Raw genomic sequence first — 8,291 nt, forward strand, 5'->3', positions numbered from 1 at the left:
TTGATACTGAGATTTATTTCTGAGAGGCAGGTTTATAGTAACCAACAATGGCACCCAAGTGAGAGATTTACCCAAATTGTACTTTTGTAGCCTCTTTTCAATGCATATATCTTAATGTGTACATTAATACATACTCAGTCTCTCTGGACTGTGCTTGCTTCTGCAGGGTCTAAGGTTGAGAGTGGTAGGATTGTCTAATCATTAAAGATGTATTAAGTAAAATTTAAAATGTTCCCATCAGCAGACTCTGGTAGAACTTTGTTTGGTCCAGCAGGTGTTAATAACAGTGTTTTTATTTCAAGGGGAACTGTGTGAAGAAAGAGATTATGGTGTCCTGGAGGCTCACTGGGCTGAAGTGCGAACCATGAAACTGTGACATGGGTTTGAATCTGGCCCAAGTACTTTGTTGTAATCTCTTCTTCCCCAGTGTTTCCAGTCTGTCTCCACTTCTAATTCTCAAGGTCTTCCAAAATACAAGAAAACAAAACAAATAAAGTCAGGAAGGTTGGGAGAGTTAGGAGTTATACAGCATGAGCAAAAATATATGTTATTGAGATTAAAATGCAAACTTTCAGGTCAATATAAACTATACTTGATGTAAGGTTCATAGATGTCTTTATTCCATCTAGCTCCTAGCCAGGCTGTGCCAATGCTGCTTTTTTTTTTTCTAATCATGCCCGATCTCATTGCACCATCATTGAATTAAGTGGCAATTTCAGGCCATGAGGATGTTATGTGGGTGAGAAACCTCTCCTAATCCAAGCATGCAATTCTATGAATAACAATGGTGAAACTCCACTCTGGATAAGCCATTACATCTGTCTCTCTGTCTCTAATTTTCTCTTTATTTTCCTTTTTGCTTTTAATGCCTTTTCTCCAACAGCCTCCCATCTGCTCCCATACTTTTCCTTCCTTTATCTCCATGTTCATCATATCTTTAAGTTTAAAATCCTTAAACTGTTCACTCAGTCACATATCCTGTCCACGTCTCAGGAATGCAAACAATGCGTGGTTTTATTATGCAGCCTGCAGGTGATTATATTCTCCCCATACTTGCCTGCCAATTACGACGTGGCATTGTTCTATCGAAGGAGGAAGATTTATGTGCAGACAGCAGCTGTCTGATTTAGATATATCAGGGCTATTAAAACAGTTCTCATGAATAGCCTGGTCTTTCAACACAATTGCCATATTAATCTCCTCTATGCACATGGGCCAGGCATCACATAGAGAGATTGGTTTCCAAGAGTGGTTGCTCTTGTAATCTTGTAGATTGTGTGTTGCAATCATGTAGATTGCATGTGTGTGGCCGAGGTTATTTTGTATTGTGTTTTAGAATCAGGACACCCAGATGCTGCTACTTGAGGTCAATTTTTTCATTTCTGAGAGTGATATGGAACAAAGACATTGAAGGTTCAAGAGAGTCTGTCTCTTCAGAAAAACAAAAGCGTTATCTTTTTTTTTTTTTTTTGAAGCAATATAAGACAAGTGTCAGTGTGAAGTGCAGCTCATTTTCGGTCTCCTGTAACTTTTTTTTTTCCTCACACAAACAAGGCCTTTAGACTCATAAATGATAATCAAGGCAAAAGCAATGTAGAATGAAATCATGAAATAATGAAATACTACCATCTACATACAAAACTGTCAAAATATTACAGTGTAATTTGTTCTTTAAATTCTCTTTAATTTTTTTTTAAGATTCAGTTTCCTGTAAAGGCTGTCTCTTTGTCTTGATGAAGCAGGTAACACCTCTGTCTATAAACAAAACCACCTGAAAGGGTTGGATTCATCAGCATTTGTTTAGCTAATTAAATGCACTCTTAAGGTTGTGTAGGAAAAACAGTGTCCCACAACATCAGAGGATTATAAAAACAGGGATAAAATGGAGGAAGTCTGGTATGGTGTTGGCAGTGTTGTGGAAGCTACTTTGAAAGCATACAAGCAAGAAGTTGAACTACAGCAAAGCTATGCTTGGGAGAAATCTAGTTTAGTTAACTAAAGCTACTTAGAAAAAAGTAGTTCTAACAATGAAACTGACAATGATACAAAATTATGATAAAATATAATACAAAAAGGTACATGCCAGCAAAATATGCCAGTTTAATAATTATAAAAGTGCCTACTTGTTCACAGGTCATAACAAAACCAAAAAAAAATTATTGTATACAATAATTGAATATTATATACATTAAGTATGGCCGTGGCGATTCTTCCTCAGGCTGAGATTAGAAGGGTTTATCCATGATGAAGCTGTATAACCAGTGAGCAATGCCCACCCTTCGCTTTTACACATGCACTACACAAATGTCAAGTGTCTGGTGGTGACTGGCTGATAAATACATTGCCTGGACATGCCTTCACAGCAGTCGTGGCTGGTTAAGGGGGTTCAATTACAGCGGAGAAGCAATAGTGAAATAAAAATAAAGAATAATTGCTTTCCTTTTATGGCCCAGATCATTTGTGGTCTCTGTGGTTAACTACACAAAAATGGCAATAAGGTAATTTAACTACTTGAATCACTGTGTACATATGAAAAACTAATTACCTGTGGGTCACTACTCCCTAACACTGGGTGTTGGATATAGCAATGCTGCCAAGCAAAGCCAGTCAGTGTTTTCTCAATCCTCCTCCTCCTTCCTGCATCTGCTCTGCCCACTAATTTAATCAAAATCTGTCTGTCAAAATTTCTGTTTTCTGCCATATCACTGTGGTTTGCTTCCAAACAAGCGAGGGGGTCACCGCTCCTTCTCTCAGTCCATCTGTCATGTTTACAGGTGGGGTTGATTTGCTGCCACCACAGCTTATTTACACACTTGATTATTATGGAATATCCCACTCAGACTGGTTTATATTTATCAGGTGGCTATGAAGGCTCCAAACTGGGTATTACTCATCTTAGGAAAAAATACTTAAAAACACTAATACCAATGAGATATTCAGGGAAAAAAAAAATATATTGTCATAGTGGTTTGGGTGGTTAAAATCATTCTAATGCAAATTATTTTTCAACTTGAACATATACTCACATCTGCAAATGTATTTCACCAGCTATTTGTCACATAAATCAAACTTTTCCCTGATTATTTTATTTCTACTTTCAGCTGCATGGGGTCCCATCAAGTTCCTATTAGTATCAGTATCAGTTTTAAACAACAAATGTGCACACCCCCCCCCCAAAAAAAACAAAACAAATACAATACTAGCATTAGAAAATTCAGGTAAGCCTAAATTTAGTAATAAACTGTGTGCAGGTATAAACTGCTCTTATAACCATGAAAAAAAAAAATATTATAGCTTTCTCTATTTACAAAAACCAATGGATTTTTAACAATATTTAAAACATGGAGGCTTTCACTTAAACAAATGTTTTACATTTTATCAAATGCACACCTGAACAAATAGGTTGTTATATTGTCCTCCATCCTTTCCTTTGTACAGAACGGGGAAACACAACGTGACCTTGATCCTGGCATCAGCTGCTGATCATTTAGTTAATTAACCAACAGGAAGGAGGTTAACAAGGAGCAAAGATCTGCATTAGTTGAATTAAACTTTCCGATTTTTCACTTTTTCTCGCTGGATTTCTACCTAAATCCCCAAAAATGTTTGTGAATGTATAAATCTTGTTGATATTGACTGCAAAGATGTTTCACTATTAACCACACTGTATAATTAAGTGCAACGGGCAGAGTGAAATGGCTTGTCCTTTGTTGATGCGGTGTACAGCCAATGTGTGAGTGCTTATTGTGAGAAATTAAATCTGTCTAACTGATTTCATGATACTTGAGGGGGATCCCACCCTGCATAAAGTAAATTAGTTTGGCCAGCAAAGCATTTCTAATTCTGATAAACAAATAAGTTTCTCATTTTCCTCTCAGTCACGGCTCTGCATGTCTACGTTTATCTGAAAGGATACCTCATCTTGAGAAAAATGACAAATTATTCATGAGTCACATTAAATATGCCACAAAGAGACATATCTTATTCAGCAGCGGGTGTTAATCCGAGTTGAAATCTGACATATAGAACAACCTGCTGTGACTCACACCTACACACTTCTCTAGCTACACACCTCTCTTAGCTTTCCCTGGAAAATAAAAACAGACACAGAATGACACAGCTTGGAAAACATGCCTGTCACTGTGGAGAAAACCCTTCTCTGTCACCTGTTTGAGCAGTAAACACAGCAAAACAACATGTCTACTCAATAACCCCCCCGGCCGTGATTTCCCCTTTATTTACATCCGTTTGATGTGACGCAGTATCACAGGGATCAAACTTTCAAGCTGTTGCCCACAGGTAACAGATATTAGGTTGTGGGATGCACCATGCAGCTGATGCCATCTTTTGCAGCTGAACATCATATAAACTGTGCTAAAACACAGTTTGTTGGCCCATCAGAATAGTACAACCTTGCTTTATCTCTAATAATAGACAACAGTCAGAGAACAGGGCTTTATCATATCGCTGAGTCTATAAAAAGAGAAATGCTTTTTTGTTTGTTTCTCTCATTTATCAGTACAGACATGTACTGCATAGAGTTGGAAAAATCAAAACAACGTCAGACTGGCAGTCATTTAATCTTCTCCATCGTCATGCAGTGCATGATATGCTGTATAGACTACATGTCTTTGTAAGTAACCAACAACTATGTCATTATTTCATACATTGCATTCTGGGTTAATTGGTGACCATTATTCTCAATAAACATTTGGATTGCACAGTCTCTAATGGACTACATAATGAATAGTGAATGATTTTAGAACCTGTGTGTGTGTGTGTGTGTGTGTGTGTGTGTACAGTCTCTTTTTACCCCTATGTTACACCTATTCCACAATATTACACCATAATATAACTGACAGTAAAACTGACTAAAATCTAGAGTTGTGAGTTATCAAATGACGACTATACAACCTAGTGGACCAAAACAATGGGCAATTCAATGTTGAAAAAATTTCCTTTCTTATGATTCTTATGAAAGTATTGCACTCAGCGGTTTTATGTAAATGTCATTAAAGCTCCACCCAGCTTGAACCTGAGCAGAGGTCTAATCAGCAGAATTATTGAAGACATCTGTGTGGGTGAGCAGGACTCTAATGTGTGCAGGGTAAAACGTGGCCTGATTCCTGAAAAGGTGATTCTTACAGATTAAATGCACAGATTGAAACTGTTACATGATAATGGGATTTTTTTTTTTTTTTTTTTTTAATCCAAGCACACTCTGGTAAAGACAAGGGAGGCAAAACATTTTATAATTCCCTACATTTTTGATAAATGATTCCTTCTGATACAATTAACATTTGAAAAAGTGTTCATAAATAAATAGATAATGGTAGCACATGCACACTGTATGTTTAACTTTCCAGCTTTCAGACTTTTTGGGAAAGGCTCTTTTGGAGAGTGAGACTGTTCAGCTGCGTGCCCGGTGCTCAAATCTGATTGGCCAGATGTAATGCCATAAGTGAGAGTGTTGTGATTTGAAAATCACTGTTAATTTCTCCTTGAAGCCTCTTCTTGAAACTAATTTGGAAAACCATCAAAACAGCAGAGAGCTGTGTGTGGCTGTCGCATTTTGGATTTTAGTTGTCATGTGTCAAGTGTTGCTGCCTGACACAGTGTGATTGATTATCCTACTGCCACCCTGTTATGGATCTACTGCCAGCGTCACAGTCTGTGACTGAATGATAATCACCCCGATAAACAATTAAAATCTGTATTTGCAGCAAGAACACAACAGACATCAGACAGCAGTGACATTTAAGGTTAGTCTAGGTCAATGAGCACACGTGGAACTCTCCAAAGGGACTCAATATATTTGATCTTCTGCACGTGTTTGCTTCCTATAGTTCCCATATACTCACAGGTAACCAGAAATGAGCCGACCTGATGATAGATTTGTTTTTAACTTTACAATGTGTGACAACAGTGGCACACACCCCTGCCAAGAAGACTCACTGGAGCCGATAATCACGGAGCGACACACACTTCCTGTCAAGCTTGATTGACTGTCACCCTGCAGGAGAATCACTTAGAAACACTGCTAAATCCCCATCCAATCTGCTCTGCAGTTCAAAAATGTGGTGGGTGAAATAGCTGACACAAGCTGGTCTCTGTGTGTAATAAAAATTCAACAGCTCTTCACCTCACACAGGTCTCACCTCATGCCCACGAACTGTGCCCACGACCATTGCAATCCACTGACCTTGCCTGCAATGCAGCAGGTAAACTTTACAGCTGATCACCACCGAGCCACAGCACAGCATGACACAGGCCGGTATCTCAACACAACAGGTCTTTTCTGAGCGTTAAGCAGGGACCTGAGAGTGAGCTGCTGATAACATAATACAGCTGCTTGAGAGCCCATCCTTTCCCCCAAAGCACTGCACATCAAGCCTTTCACTCAGTGCAGGAAAGTGAACATAAAAAAACTGGAGGAGACACAGGTCACTAACAAAAAATGCTCTGATGCAGGGGGGACCACAACACTGTGCAGGAGGGAACGGGGGATTCTTCTGAACTTTCAAATGACAGTCAGCATCTTTCAGGTGAACCAATTCTCTGTCTGTAGCCAGTCCAAGAATTTCTTCAAGGTGAGTATATAAAACAGCATGTATTCTCTGCGGACTTTGTATTAACTCGGCACAAATCAATTTTTTAGGCACCACGAAATAGCCGGAGTAAAGACCTAGTTTTAATTCTTTTACTAAAACCACTAACACTGTACTGATTATTTCTTGCTTGATTTAAATATTACCCAGCATCCCTTTGAAATACAAAACTGCCCTCTCTGTGGAATACTTCCTGTTCTGTGTGCAGCAGAAACAGGAGCAAACAGGAAGGCACGGATGAAACTGGTGGAAACTCCCTTGATGGCCGAGCCTCCTTTGAAGCTTCCTTGTCTGCCTTCAGGGAGATGTATAAACTGGAACTGTTCAGACAATGATACTTTGGGTCACATCCATTTTTAACCACCAATTAATAAATTACAGGGATGATTTGTGATCTTTTTCTTTTTTAAACAACAATTTCTAAAATAAAGTATGTTTTTGCATCACAGTCACAGTTTTTGTTTGTTATTTTTTTTTAAATAATCCTAACTTGGCATATTTTGTGATAGACCAATTAAAATAAAGCATCCCTGGCATCACTACATTCCCATAGAAATACGGGTAAAATTGCTGACAGGTATTGCTGAGGAACTGAGTGTTTACTTACACAGTGCTGACCTTGGCTCATGACGATGCATTTTTATGTAGGCTTACATGAGCGAGTTTGTTGACTTTCTGAGGTCAAATAAAAAGAACAGTGTGTGAGTGTGTGTGTGTGTATGTTTTAAGAAAAGCTATGTAAAGTGGGATGTTACACAGATAAAACCATAACCTCCAGTACAAGTGCGATGTATTGTTTATGTTTTATGATGTGTCTTTTTCTCACATTTTGTGTGTTAGCTTTCTCTGTACATGAAAAATACATGAAATCGATGGGATTAGGGAATTGGGGAAATAACTCACTTTACCAGCGTCATCTTTCCACTAACATATTTTCACACTAACAGTAATGGTATTAAAATGCATATCAGCAAAGTGCAAGAAACATGCTACTAAATTTGCTGAAGATATTTAATCTGCCAATTAAACCATGCTCTGGGGAAAAAAGAAAAGGGTGGTGCTAAAGTAGGTTCACCAGCATCTTTAGGATTGATCTGCTGAGGACCATGAATACTCACAGCATATGTCATGGGAAACAATTTGATAACATCTCTGACCAAGATAGATATGAGTGCTGACGATTAAAATGACACAGCATTTGAACATTTTCATATACCATATACCATATACTATAGTTGTGCTCAACTCAGGCAGTTTTTACAGGAAAGAAAGGGAAACAATGATGAAGATGTTTTTGATGGCAAATGTTTGAAAATGTAAATCAAGTTCAGTTCAGAGTCAACCAATACTTCAGTCTCTGTTGTGTCTCAGGTTTCAACGACAGTTTCTCTCTTTTCATCAGTTGTCAGTCCAACATCAGCTGTATTCATGACATTATAAAAATAAATCAAAAAACAGAGGAAGCAGACATGGTTGGATTCTATGGAAAAGATTAGAATTTGGGGGAAAACTATCATTTTAAGGAGCCCTTTTTCAAAATCTAGTTTTAGAGGTTTATTAAGTTAATTTTCTTTTTGTATTGTGCCCATGTCATTGTAATAAGGTTGTTTTTCAGTCGGGCTAGTAGTTGGCCCTATGGATGGAAATGTCGGTATGTCAGTCCATGACTTTGGTCTATCTCAG

At 38.1% G+C, this 8,291-nt stretch overlaps 1 long non-coding RNA gene across 2 annotated transcripts; it reads left to right on the plus strand.

Annotated features, from left to right (window-relative positions):
• The first annotated feature begins 4,875 nt into the window (after positions 1-4,875).
• On the plus strand, positions 4,876-8,033 carry LOC139611711 (uncharacterized). 2 transcript variants are annotated; one of them, XR_011686346.1, is made up of 4 exons: positions 4,876-5,134; positions 6,152-6,221; positions 6,472-6,590; positions 6,759-8,033. It is a non-coding gene; the product is annotated as an uncharacterized lncRNA (long non-coding RNA). The 2 variants fall into 2 exon arrangements; XR_011686345.1 differs by having other exon boundaries at positions 6,817-8,033.
• Positions 8,034-8,291: the final 258 nt, after the last annotated feature.

This window comes from Trachinotus anak, unplaced genomic scaffold (assembly GCF_046630095.1).
Source record: "Trachinotus anak isolate AG129_WGS33_773 ecotype Australia unplaced genomic scaffold, CSIRO_AGI_Tana_v1 ptg000028l, whole genome shotgun sequence".
NCBI lineage: Eukaryota > Metazoa > Chordata > Actinopteri > Carangiformes > Carangidae > Trachinotus > Trachinotus anak.